Below are 13,570 nucleotides of genomic sequence, written 5' to 3' on the forward strand. Positions count from 1 at the left end.
CACACACACACACACACACACTGATCTCACACAGATAGGGTGATCTTACACACGCAGCCAAGGTCATGATCACACACAAGAGACAGGCTGATCGCACACACGGCAATCACACACACACAGCGATCACACACACACAGAGCGATCTCTCTCTTACAGGGTGATCACACACACACACGATCGTACACACCTCTCCAGGGACAGGGAGAATGCCAGGCTCCGCTCTTTGCGGAATCTGAGCACAGCAGCAGCAAACCCATCCTGGGTCTGGGCCTTTCTTCTCTCTCTTTTTCCATTTAGTCAAACAACACCTCCCCAAGCCCTGAAAAAATGCCTGCCTGTGAAGCGAGGAGAGGGCGCCGGGTCTATAAATAAGAAGTGAGTACTGGCACAATGGCATGTGTTTCTAGATCGCAGTCTGTCCGAACCCCTCCTGGCCTGACCCCTTCCCTGAAACCCCTGCCGCACCCTGCAACCCCTGCCGCACCCTCCTGCATCCCGACCCCTGCCGCACCCCACACCCTTCCTGGCCCGACCCCTGCTGCACTCCACACCCTCCTGCACCCCAACCCCTGCCCTGACCCCTGCTGCACCCCGACCTCCTGCCACACCCCGCACCCTCCTGGCCCGATCCCCTGCCCTGAAACCCCTGCTGCACCCCGACCCCTGCCCTGAGACCCGTGCCGCACCCTGCATCCTCTGTCCTGACCCCTTCCCTGAGCCCCTGCTTCACCCTGCACCCCGCATCCTCCTTCACCCCACACCCTGCCCTCAGCCCCTGTCACACCCCTCACCCTCCTGCACCCCTGGGGACAGGGAGGGGCAGAGTTGGGGGATTTTGGGGAAGGGGTTGGAATGGGGGTGGGGCCAAGGAGGCATGGGGGGGGGTGTCAGTAAATGCAGTCCTCAGGACAATGTACTAGTCCTCATGGTCATTTGAGTTTGAGACCCCTGATGCAGAACCGTTACTAGGTATTTTTGAGCCCCAGGCCAGAATATAAAATTGCGCCTCCCCAGGGCTGGCTCTTCTGCAGCAATTCGGCGGCAGGTCCTCAGTCCCTCTCGGAGGGAAGGGCCTGCCGCCGAAGAATGAATGAAGTGGCGGCAGTAAAACCTGTGATTTTGGGGGGGTCAACTCATGATTTTTGACTGCTTGGGCTGGTAATGTTGCTTCCAAGATGGTCTTTGGTTCCAGTCTAGTTCCAATGCAGAGAGGGACTCACAGGTTAAGAGAGGAGGGAGGTGCTGGATATCAGCAGTGGCCACTAGGGATCAGCATGTGTCCTGAGAATGCTGGGAGTTCAGGTTTGCAGCCAGGATCAGGGGTGGCAGGTTTGTAGAAATGTTGGTGGTGCCCAGAACCCGCTCTGCCCAAACTCTGCCCACGGCTCTGGGAGGGAGTTTGGGTGAGGGAGGCGGTCTGGGGTGCAGGCCCTAGGCTGGGGCAGGGGAATGGGGTGCAGGCTCTGGAAGAGAGTTTGGGGGTGGGAGGGGGTACGGAGGGAGGGGGTGCAGGTTCTGGGAGGGAGTTTGGGGATGGAAGGGGTGCAGAGGGACGGGGTGCAGGGGTGAGGACTGTGGCTGAAGGTGAGAGGTTTGGAGTGTGGGAGGGGCTCAGGGTGAGGGCTCTGTCTGGGGCTGGGAATGGGAGGTCTGGGGAATGGGAGGGGCTCAGGGCGAGTGTAGGGGGTGAGGGCTCCGTCTGGGGCTGGGAATGGGAGGGGCTCAGGGCTGGGGGAGAGGGGCAGCATGCAGGGGGATGAGGGCTCTGGTTGGGACTGGAGATGAAGGGTTTGTGGTGGGGGCAGAGGGTGCAGTGGAGGGTGAAAGCTCTGACTGGGGGTGTGGGCTCTGGGGTGGGGCAGGGCTGGGGCTGAGTTTGGGGTGCAGGCAGGCTGCTCCGGGACAGGGGCCAGAGAGGAGGACTTCCCCCAGCCCTTTCCCTGCTGGCAGCAGCAAGCTCTGGGGGAGGAGCCCCCCTTTCCTGCCCCCCCAGCAGCACATTCACCTCCACCACTGTCACTGCATTGGCTCCTAGGGACCCTCTCAGGTCCAGGAATCTCCCTCACTTCCCCTGTGGTGGGTGCCAGGAGGTGCTGCATGCGGCTCTGCCCCTGCTGTTGCCCCTGACTGTAACCTCACTGAGGGCGAGGGATGGGGCTACCTTCTTGCCCAGCATGGGGCAGGAGCAGTGACTGCGGGCGGAGGGAGAGGGGCTCTGTGCTGCTGGAGGGTCTCGTTGGAAAATGAAAAAGTCTGAGGTGGAAGGGCAGGCTCAGGGTCAGGAAATGGGGGGCGCTAGGACCCTGCGGCAGCAATTGCTGCAGGGAGGCAGCATGGAGCTGCTCTGTCCAGAAGGAGGGGGGTGGGAGGAAGTTGGGGCCGGGGGGCACTCATGGGAGGCGTGGGGGGGCAGCAGGTGGGGCCAGGGAGGGGGATCACCTGGGTTATAAATATCTCCGGGCCAGCGGCTTTTTTTTTTCTTTCTCCGCCAGTTTCTGCACCTGAGGCAAGTGCCTCACTCCCCTCGCCCGGGCACTGCCCTGAGGTGAAGTAGGGTGAAGAGCTGGCAGAGCTTTCTGAGCAACTTGTATTGTGGGGATGCCTTGAACTAGGCATTAGAGGAAGGAAAGAAAGGCGTAAGGAAAGGAACAGGCGCAGCTTCTCGCCTGTCTAGCCAAGACCAGCGGGCTTTGTAGGCACCATGCCAGGCAGCTGATCTCTAGGCAAGAGTCCCACTGAGGTAAGTAGGAGCCCAGCTGCAGGGTCAGCCCTGGTGGGGGTGGGGGGGGCAGATGTGCACAGTTAGAACAGACGCGCCGCTCACTATCCGGCACCAGAACATTTCCACGCTGCCTTTGCCCCCCGCCCCACAGAACGCAGCCCTGGCTCGCTGAGCGATCTACCTTCCCATTGGCCACACTGGGTGACGTGTTGCTGCCGAACCTCCCTAATAAACAGCCCATTGGTCCATGGTGGCAGCAGGTTCGTGAGTGGCTGCGCTAATGGCCAATCAGCGCTATCCTGGGTGGGTGGGTAAAACTGACCGTGCGGCGCCGATGTTCGAACCTGAGCGCAGGGGAAGGGAGCGGGACCAGGTGTACCATCACATTTCGAAACCCTCCCGTTTTGCTACTAGTAGCAGTTTCTGCCGCACAACATAACCATCTGGGTTCCTGCTCAGGACTTGCTGCCGCCTGATCCATGGGGTTGCAAATCAGGAGGGACAGAGTTTTTGGTCAAAAACACTCACATTCTGCTTCCTCCTGGCTAATGTGCCAAATTGACCTATTGCAGGGTTCTGGGGGTTTCTGCATTTTAATTTTATTTTAAATGAAGCGTTTTAAGCATGTTAAAAAACTTGTATACTTTATATACAACAATAGTTTAGTTATATATTATAGCCATAAAAAGAGACCTTCTAAAAATATTACAATGTATTACTGGCATGAGAAACCTTAAATCAGAGAGACTAAATGAAGACTCGGCACAGCTCTTCTGAAAGGTTGCCGAACCCTGATCTTTTGGATGCTTGAGGCATGCTCTTTCACTTTTTTGTGTGTGAATATATGAAAAGGGAGGTAAGGTTTGTGGGTACAGAGCACTCCCCTGACCCCAAGGTAATAACCAGAGTGGCCCCATTCATTTTTTTCAATGGCTTCCTCCTTGATTATTTCCAATGACTTGGCTGCCTACACACCTGTCACTGGTCCGGGGTTGGCTGTGCTCCTGTCACTGGTCCAGGGATGGTTGCAAATCTGGAGAGATGGGGTTTGCGGTCGAAAACGCTCACGATTTGCTTCCTCCTGGCTAATGTGCCAAATTGACCTATTGGATGAATGAGGTGCGCACTTCCACTTTTTTGAGTGTGAATACGTGAAAAGGGAGGTAACGTTTGTGGGTACAGCGCACTCCCCTGACCCAAGGTGGTAACCAGAGTGGCCCCTTTCATTTTCTCCACTGGCTTCCTCCATGATTATTTCTATTGACTTGGCTCCCTACGCACCTGTCACTGGTCCAGGGATGGTTGCAAATCTGGAGGGAAGGTGTTTGCGGTCGAAAACGCTCACGATTTGCTTCCTCCTGGCTAATGTGCCAAATTGACCTATTGGATGAATGAGGTGCGCACTTCCACTTTTTTGAGTGTGAATACGTGAAAAGGGAGGTAACGTTTGTGGGTACAGCGCACTCCCCTGACCCAAGGTGGTAGCCAGAGTGGCCCCATTCATTTTCTCCACTGGCTTCCTCCTTGATTATTTCCAATGACTTGGCTCCCTATGGACCTGTCACTGGTCCAGGGATGGTTGCAAATCTGGAGGGATGGGGTTTGTGGTCAAAAACACTCACATTCTGCTTCCTCCTGGCTAATGTGCCAAATGGGGTTGCAAATCAGGAGGGACAGAGTTTGTGGTCAAAAACACTCACATTCTGCTTCCTCCTGGCTAATGTGCCAAATTGACCTATTGCAGGGTTCTGGGGGTTTCTGCATTTTAATTTTATTTTAAATGAAGCGTTTTAAGCATGTTAAAAAACTTGTATACTTTATATACAACAATAGTTTAGTTATATATTATAGCCATAAAAAGAGACCTTCTAAAAATATTAAAATGTATTAGTGGCATGTGAAACCTTGAATCAGAGAGACTAAATGAAGACTCGGCACAGCTCTTCTGAAAGGTTGCTGAACCCTGATCTTTTGGATGCTTGAGGCATGCTCTTTCACTTTTTTATGTGTGAATACATGAATAGGGAGGTAAGGGTTGTGGGTACAGAGCACTCGCCTGACCCCAAGGTAATAACCAGAGTGGTCCCATTCATTTTTTCCACTGGCTTCCTCCTTGATTATTTCCAATGATTTGGCTGCCTATGCACCTGTCACTGGTCCGGGGATGGTTGCAAATCTGGAGAGATGGGGTTTGTGGTCGAAAACGCTCACGATTTGCTTCCTCCTGGCTAATGTGCCAAATTGACCTATTGGATGATTGAGGTGCGCTCTTTCACTGTTTTGTGTGTGAATACGTGAAAAGTGGAGGTAAGGTTTGGGGGTACAGAGCACACCCCAGACCCCAAGGTGATAACCAGAGTGGCTCCATTCATTTTTTCCACTGGCTTCCTCCTTGATTATTTCCAGTGACTTGGCTGCCTATGCACCTGTCACTGGTCCAGGGATGGTTATGCATGTGTCACTGGTCCAGGGATGGCTGTGCCCCTGTCACTGGTCCAGCGATGGTTGCAAATCTGGAGAGATGGGGTTTGCGGTCGAAAATGCTCACAATTTGCTTCCTCCTGGCTAATGTGCCAAATTGACCTATTGGATGATTGAGGTGCGCTCTTTCACTGTTTTGTGTGTGAATATGTGAAAAGGGGAGGTAAGGTTTGGGGGTACAGAGCACACCCCAGACCCCAAGGTGATAACCAGAGTGGCCCCTTTCATGTCCTCCACTGGCTTCCTCCTTGATTATTTCCAATGACTTGGCTGCCTATGCACCTGTCACCGGTCCAGGGATGGTTGCAAATCTGGAGGGATGGGGTTTGCGGTCGAAAACGCTCACGATTTGCTTCCTCCTGGCTAATGTGCCAAATTGACCTATTGGATGAATGACGCGCACGCTTCCACTCATTTGTGTGTGTGTGACATTATTGATATAAACTGGGACCATATAGAACATGGTTTTCAACCAAGGTCCTGTAGTGGCACCAAATCTTAGGTAAAGGTGGTCATATACGGTGGCTAAGACCAGGTTATGGGTTGGTGGTTATGATTATGCTGTCTGTATGTCTGTGTATCATTTTGTAGTTGAAGTTATAAGTATTGGCTCTGTACTGTCTGTATTTTGTATTTGTGCTCTGCTTCTGGGTGACACTGCAGACAAGTTGGTGTTAGCTCTGATAAGTTCGTTTGATGGCCTATTAAGGACCATCAGCTACACAATCGACCCATGCAGAGAAGGCTGATACGCCTTGTAACTGAGCAAAGTATGCAGGGACTTGCCCATGTGACTCTAGTCTCCATTTTGCTGTAATTTTCCACAGTAAGGACAAAGGTTCTTACACCTGGAAAAGCCTATATAAGGCTAATGCCTCATCTCCATCTTGTCTTCAGTCCTGCTTCTTACCTCTGGAGGGATTTTGCTAGGAAATGAAGCTCTACGCAAGGGACTAGTGACCCATCCCAGCGGGGATGTTCTCCAGAGACTTGATTTGAACCTGCAGTTTACTCCATCACTGTTACAAGCCTGAACTAAGAACTTTGTCATTACTCTATGTAACTGATTCCATTTAACCAATTCTAGCTCTCATCTCTACCTTTTGCCTTTATGAATAAGCCTTTAGATTTTAGATTCTAAAGGATTGGCAACAGCGTGATTTGTGGGTAGGATCAGATGTGTATATTGATCTGGGGCTGGGGCTTGGTCCTTTGGGATCGAGAGAACCGTTTTCTTTTATTGGGGTGTTGGTTTTCATAACCATTCATCCCCAGGATGAGTGGGTCTGGTGGTGATACTGGGAGACTGGAGTGTCTAAGGACATTGTTTGTGTGACTTGTGTTCCCCAGTGCGGTGAAACCAAATGGGACTGTAAGAGCTGGATTCACAGGCAAGAGTAATGCAGCAAAAGGCAATCCTAAAATTTGTAAACAGTTCTGATACTTTACATAGACAAATATGAGATATTCTTTTAAATACTCAAGAGATGTGATGCAGAGTTTGATGGAATATAGGAAAGTATGTCACTGCATCAAGTCTCCTGTAGCAGTAAATTAACAGCAGGGAAGCAGATTTTTATATTTTTAGTGGCATCCAGAAACGGTCCAAGGGAGTTTTCCTGTTGAAGGGGGATGACAGGGGCCGCAGCTTATATGGGCTCGAGGTGCTTAAGCACCAGTAATCTTCAAGGCTGAGGGCTCTGCTCCACCAATATTTGGAGCGGTGTTTCTCCCCTGCCCCCGCCGCAGAGCTTCCCTGCCTGAAAGAAAACAGCCAGTGCCTCTCTCCTTTCTTTGTGCTGTTTCTGCCTAAGGATATAGAGATCAGCGGCTGGCAGCCTCTTGGAGCACCGGGGGAGGGGGAGGGGAAGAGGGAGAGAGGAGGAGACAGGAGGCACTCAGGTGCTTAAGAGCTCTCTTTCCCCCCCCCCCCCCGCACGCAGGGGGAATAGCAGGGGTGGGGAGGCCACACATGATGGCAGCCCCCCACCCCGGTGTGACGAGCTGGGAATGTTCTTAATGTTTTCTCTGAATACTGTGTTGGTGCCTCAGTGTCTCCTATGCCGTTCTAAAGTATGTAGGTGGTGGATCAAGGTATTTGATTGCTACAGAGCAAAGGGACAGTGCACCTAAATGCCTGGCACTCTGTCTCCTAGCAACTGATGGCCTGGGCCCTCCTCTGCAAAGGTGCCAGCTGAAGGTGTTGGAGACAAAGAGGTCAGGTGACCTCCTGGCCCAGGAAAAGAACTGAGCAGAGAGGAGGGGCTGGAGGGGGTTTGGGAGTCTGGAGCTAGCTGGGGATGATGAGGGAAGTGCATATGGGGATCTGGCTCACTGCCCCCAGAATGGACCCAGCTGTGGGATCTTGTTTGCTGTACCTACAAGCTCTGTTTTAGACTGTGTTCCTGTCACCGAACAAACCTCTGTTTTACTGGCTGGCTGAAAGTCACATCTGACTGCAAACTGGGGGTGCAGGACCCTGTGGCTTTCCCTTGAACACGGCTGGGGTGGGATCACTGTGGGAAGCACATGGAGGGGCAGAGGATGCTGAATGCACTAAGGAGAGACCCAGGAGATGAAGATGTGTGAGGTTCTTGCCCTGAAAAAGTCTGCTCCAAGGGAGGAGGCTCCCAAAGTCCTGACTGGCTTGGTTGGGAGCAGTTCCAGAGCATCGCCCAGGACTCTGTGCCACCCAATACCCACCGCAGGGGAGGCGAGTGGGCTTTCTGGACCTGAGAGAGTCCCTAGGAGCATGTGCAGTGACTGTGTTGCAGAGTGAGTGTGCTGTGGGGAGAGGAGGGATCCTCCACTGGAGCTTGCTGCTGCTGATAATGGGGAAGTCCTCTCTGGTCCTAGACCTGGGGCAGCCTGTCTGCATCCCAAGTTACTTATCCCCAGTCCTGCCCCACCCCAGAGCCTGCACCGCCAGCACCCCAAACCTGAGCACCCTCCTGCACTGTGAACCCTCATCCCCTGCCCCACCCCAGAGCCCTCACCTAAGGGGGAAAATGTGCAACTGAAATGTGGTGGTCAGTTTGCAGTATCATTGTGTTTAGCACAATACTTGATTATTTTACACCCTTTAAAGTATATAAGTAGTTGTATACAGGTGTTACAAAGTGGCAATGTTCTTAATGTTTTCTCTGAAGACTGTGTGGGTGCCTCAGTTTCCCATATGCATTTCTCAAGGATCTAGATGGTGGGATAAGGGGGTGTGATTGTTGTAGAGCCCTGGAGGGCCAGTGTGATGCTGTCTGCACAGAGAATGGCCGAAACCCTGTCTCCGGGCACCTGATGGCCTGGGCCACTCTCCTGCAAGCTGCCAATTGAAGGTGTTGGAGAACAAAGAGATCAGATGGCCTCCTAATGCCTGGAAAGAGAGAGAGAGAGGGCAGAGGAGGGAGTGTCAGTGCCTGTGCGGACTTCCGGGAAGCCCATGGTGTGGAAGGGGATGCTGTGATGCTTTGGAACTACTCCATACAAAGCCAGTCAGGACTCTGCGAGAGACTCCTCTCTCTGAGCGTACTGTCTCCAGGATAAGAAGCTTACACCTTCCTGGGTCTGACCTTGGAGCATTCAGCTCTTTCCACACCGTGCACTTTCTGCAGCGAGTGTGCCCAGGCAGGTCATGGGGCAACCAGCGGTCCCTGCACCCCAACTCTGCAGTCAGACGTGACTCTCAGCCAGCCGGTAAAATAGAAGGTTTGTTAGACAACAGAAACACAGATTAAACAGAGCTTGTAGGTACAGAAAATGACCCCTCAGTCAGGTCCATCTTGGAGGGTGGGGAGCCTAGACCCAAGTTCTGGGCCTCTCCCCATTTCCCCAGCCAGCTCCAAACTGAGACTCCCTCTTCTAGCCTTTGTATCTCTTCTGGACAAGGAGGCCACCTGATCTCTTTGTCCCCAACACCTTCAGTTGGCACCTTGCAGGGGAAACTGAGGCATCCACACAGTATTCAAAGAAAACATTAAGAACATTCCCAATTTGGCACAACAGGTATAACAAAATTTAATACCGTATATTGAAGCAGGCAAGTGCTGCTTCTCACTTTCCACTTTTAAATGACCCTTGTAATCGTGTGTTTCTGATGCGTTGTAGCTTAATTTTATATCGGCTTACAGAGCGAGAGCGGGGAGATAGACCACCATTTTGGGCACCACCAAAAATTATACAAACCTGCCGCCTATGGGATTACAGTCAGTATCGACTTTACAATGGTGCCATGGCACCAGGGCCACCCTGCATCTCACTGCAGACACAGTGCTCAGAATTAAGCAATGTTCTCAAGGCTATTGTACTCAGTACTAGTTTTCAGTTGGCAGCTACATGCTTCAGCCAGGCCACTTTCTCACTAGGCTATATCCTGAATATTGTGACTGGGAATGAGGCGGGGGCGGGGAGTGTAGCAGATGCAAATTCGAGGTGAATATTATCTTGTCAATACTGTCCTGGGTTTATGATGCTTTATGCCATGGACTGAAGCAAAGTGGCTGGTGAATAACCAGGAATCTGGTTAATAATTATCTAAATTCAGCTTTCTTCTTTCTCTCTCTGTGAATTATCACTACTTCAAAATAGTGTGCAAGTTGACTGGATAATGGTAATAGAATAATCTCTTGTTAAAACATTGTAAACCATACTACCTGGTTTTTATATTAAACACCTACTATACATAATACAATAAATCTGACAAACAAAACCTAGGAAAATTTTATTCTTTCTATGTCTTATTTACAGTTTTACAGTAATCTCTTGCTTCAGAATGCCTCAAGGGTCACCCATACAGTTTGCAATAGGAATCAACATGTGGCTTGGCAGCTGACTCTTGACTGATTCCTGAACAGCTGGTAACTCAATATTAATCTGACATAGATACTATATGCAGAAGCACAACTCTGTATATATGGGGAGGGGGTGATTATTGACCATTCTGCATATGTAATAATAGTTTTTGGTGTTTGTAAGACAAGGCATAATAATGAACTTTGTAAAAGTTCCTGTTTGGTGTGAGAGATGTTACTTATACCTAAATTCACTCCCCTTCCCCACACCCAGCCCTATGCATGCTGGCTAGGGAATATCACTACTGTAGTGTCAGCTTTTAAGAGAGCTTCACATGCAGAGCCGTCAGTAGGGATTTTTGGCACATAAGGCAAGGAACAGAGGCAGCATGTCCGGCTCTTCCCTATTAGAGGGAAGGATCCACCGACGAATGTCTGCAAAAGAGCCGTATGCGCTGCCCCTCTCCATTGAAGACGACCAGCAGCACTTTGGCAACGAGTACCACAGTCCCTCTCAGAGGGAAGGACTTGCTGCCGAATTGCCGCTGAAGGAGAGACTTTCTGAGCCCCTCACTTTCCGTGCCCGAGGCAAATGCCTCACTCGCCTTGCCCTCGTTACGGCAATGTTCACATGCACCACTTCTAGTATTACGGTAAGTTAAAACAAGCTACAGTACATTGGGACCTTAATGCTCTATTACAGTATTTGCAGTAGCATATTAAAAGCTATAACACTGAACAGACTAGTTAGGGCCGGCTTTAGGAAGTTTGGGGCCCACCCAATTCAAACATTTTCGGCGGGGCCCCAGCAGGGATGACTTTAAAAAAAAGGAAAAAAAGGTGGGGAAAAAAAGCCTTTCCTTTCTTAGCAACCGGTTCCCTATGAAAAGTTCTGATTTAAGGGATGTGCCAGAATATGTATTTCTGGGTTACTATATTTCCAGATTTAAAAATTCCTCCCGAACAGGAATTTAAAAACCAAAAAGTCTGACATGTCCAGGAAAATATGGCTGTATGTTAACACTACCTACAGTTCTTTTTTAAAAAGATGGGCCTGAACTAGAAATGAACTCCGCTTCACATGTGTGGGTCCCCGCCAGGGGCGGCTCTAGAAATCAGGCTGCCCCAAGCAGCGCGGTGCGCTGCGCCGCCCTTCCCCGGTCCCGCGGCGGGTCCCCTCTTCCCGCGGCTCCGGTTGAGCTCCCGCAGGCCTGCCTGCGGCAGGTCCACCGGAGCCCGGGACGAGCGGACCTGCCGCAGGCAAGACTGCAGGTCCACCGGAGCCAAATGCCGCCCCCCCGGGAAAGGGCCGCCCCACGTGCCTGATTGGCGCGCTGGGGTATAGAGCCGCCCCTGGTCCCCGCCACTCCCTGGGAGTGTGCTAGGGTGACCAGATGTCCCGATTTTATAGAGACAATCCCAATCTTGGGGTCTTTTTCTTATATAGGATCCTATTAACCTCCACCCCATCCTGATTTTTCACACTTGCTGTCTGGTCACCCTAGGGTGTGCACATGTGTGTGGGTACCAGCTGCTCTCTTCTCCCATCATTGAAGCAGGTGTGCAGGGTTACTGCCCAGGGAATTGCAGGGCACCAGTGGACATGGGGCTGGCTGCAGGCAGGGCAAGGGGTGCAGCAATGGCTGGAGACAGGGGTGTGTGGGGTGGGATGGGGTGGGCTGGCTGGCTTCAAGCAGGGCCATAGGGGGGTGTGGCATAGATTGGCAGTGCGGCATAGACTGGCAGTGCTGAAGACAGAGGAGTGCAGGAATGGCTGGCTTCAGGCAGGGGGGGTGCAGCAGGGGTTGGCTGGAGACAGGGCAGGGGGTGCAGGTACAGGGGGTACAGACCACCCGGTATGGTAAGTGCTCCCTCCTCCTCCTCCCTCCCCCACCAGAGTAACAGCAGCCACCTGGGGCTCCCCTGCTTCCACAGCCCTGGCCATGTACATAGCTGCCAGAGCTCTGGGGGAGCGGCGGGGCTCCAGTGGCTATTTAAAGGGCTAGGGCAATAGAAGCAACGGGGGCGATGGACTTTTTAAGTAGCCCACAGATCCCAACAGCCCTACCCCATGGCTCCAGCAGTGTGGCAGTGGTGGCAATTTAAAGGGCACCCAGGCCCTTTAAATTGTCCCCTGGAGAAGCTGGGCCACCCGGTACAGTGCACTGACTCTTGCCAATACACCGAACCAGGGCTTGGGCACGGGACCCTCTTAGGGCAGGGCCCGATTCAGGGGTATTAGTTGAATTAGCCTAAAGCCGGCCCTGCCAGTATATCCAGGACATTAGTAGCACACTTTTCCCCCACCAATACCTAGTAGTTGCACTGTCATCTCCCATAGCTACTTAGGTTGCAGCTTTATTGTTAAACCTAAATTGGGAAGAAAGACGACTGATTCAGAACTTCTTTAATGGTTACTTTATCGCTAAAGGGTGTAGTGGGGTAAAGATTTGGAGAGAGGAAGGTTTCTATGATGTAGGCAAGATCAAGTATTTTATCCAAAACCAGAATACGAATGGCGCTGGTCTTCTGGGTGTCTGACCTTGAGCTATTGTCAAAAGTTTGAGGGTGACTCGTCTCCTTCCTCATATTTTGGTTGAGGATTGTATTGATAAAGGGATTGGCCTCAAAGACCTGGTTGTAGGACTCTGCCACGGTGTAGTTTTCATCTTGGATTGCCTGGTCCTAATTATAGTAAAGCATGCACTTTAGTCTTTGTAATTATATGTTATAACTCTGTTGCTTTTTATGAAGACAGGAGTAAAAGAAAAGTAGCTGCAATATTTTCATACTAAACTAATGCTGAAAATGTACATAATTTCAATCAGACTCCTAATCTTAATTTTTGGTTAATTTTCTTATGGATTTATTTATTATGGTGGGAAACTGCTATAGGGAAGTACACTTCTCCTATATAGGTCATAAGGATCCTATCTGTCTGAAACTGGCTGCTCTTTCTTTCTTTGATCTGCAGAGTGACTGATGCTTTTCAGACATCAGTTGTGGGTACAGAAGGGTTTCATTGCATCTTCTCTCTTGGCACCAGCTACTGTTCTCCCTTCTTGTTGTATTGATAGTGGGTGTGTGTGTCTCTCCTTTCTTTAAAATCATATATGCTAGGGACAGTCTTGTCCTCTTCTCCTCTCCTGATGTCAGTGTAGATGCAGGCGGTGCAAAATGTACTACAGTCATATAGTATCTCAAATGCAAAGCTACATTTCAATGATCTGAGGTTTGAAGAACAATGTGGAACTAGCTGTTTTATGGGATGTCTCAATTTCATTCCTGTAGTAACATAACTGGTGATAGGAAAGCAGGAGAGAGAGGTGTGTGCTCTGCAAGGCTGCTTGCCACGGGGCCAATGGGTGTGGGTGGGCTGGGTAGGATCGCGGGAGTCACATCTCAGGGATCTGCCCGCTACCCAGCACTGCTCCAGCTATGAGCTGTCTCCACTGCCTGGGACCTGTGGGGCCCCACCTGCCTCCCGGGGAAGAGCCACCTGGGACTGGTGCAGAGGCTGCGCCAGTCTCAGCCACTCTGAGGAACAGTTGGGGAGGAAGGCTCAGCTGGGTCCTGAGAGAGC

Source organism: Mauremys reevesii, linkage group 3 (assembly GCF_016161935.1).
Source record: "Mauremys reevesii isolate NIE-2019 linkage group 3, ASM1616193v1, whole genome shotgun sequence".
Taxonomy (NCBI): Eukaryota; Metazoa; Chordata; order Testudines; family Geoemydidae; genus Mauremys; species Mauremys reevesii.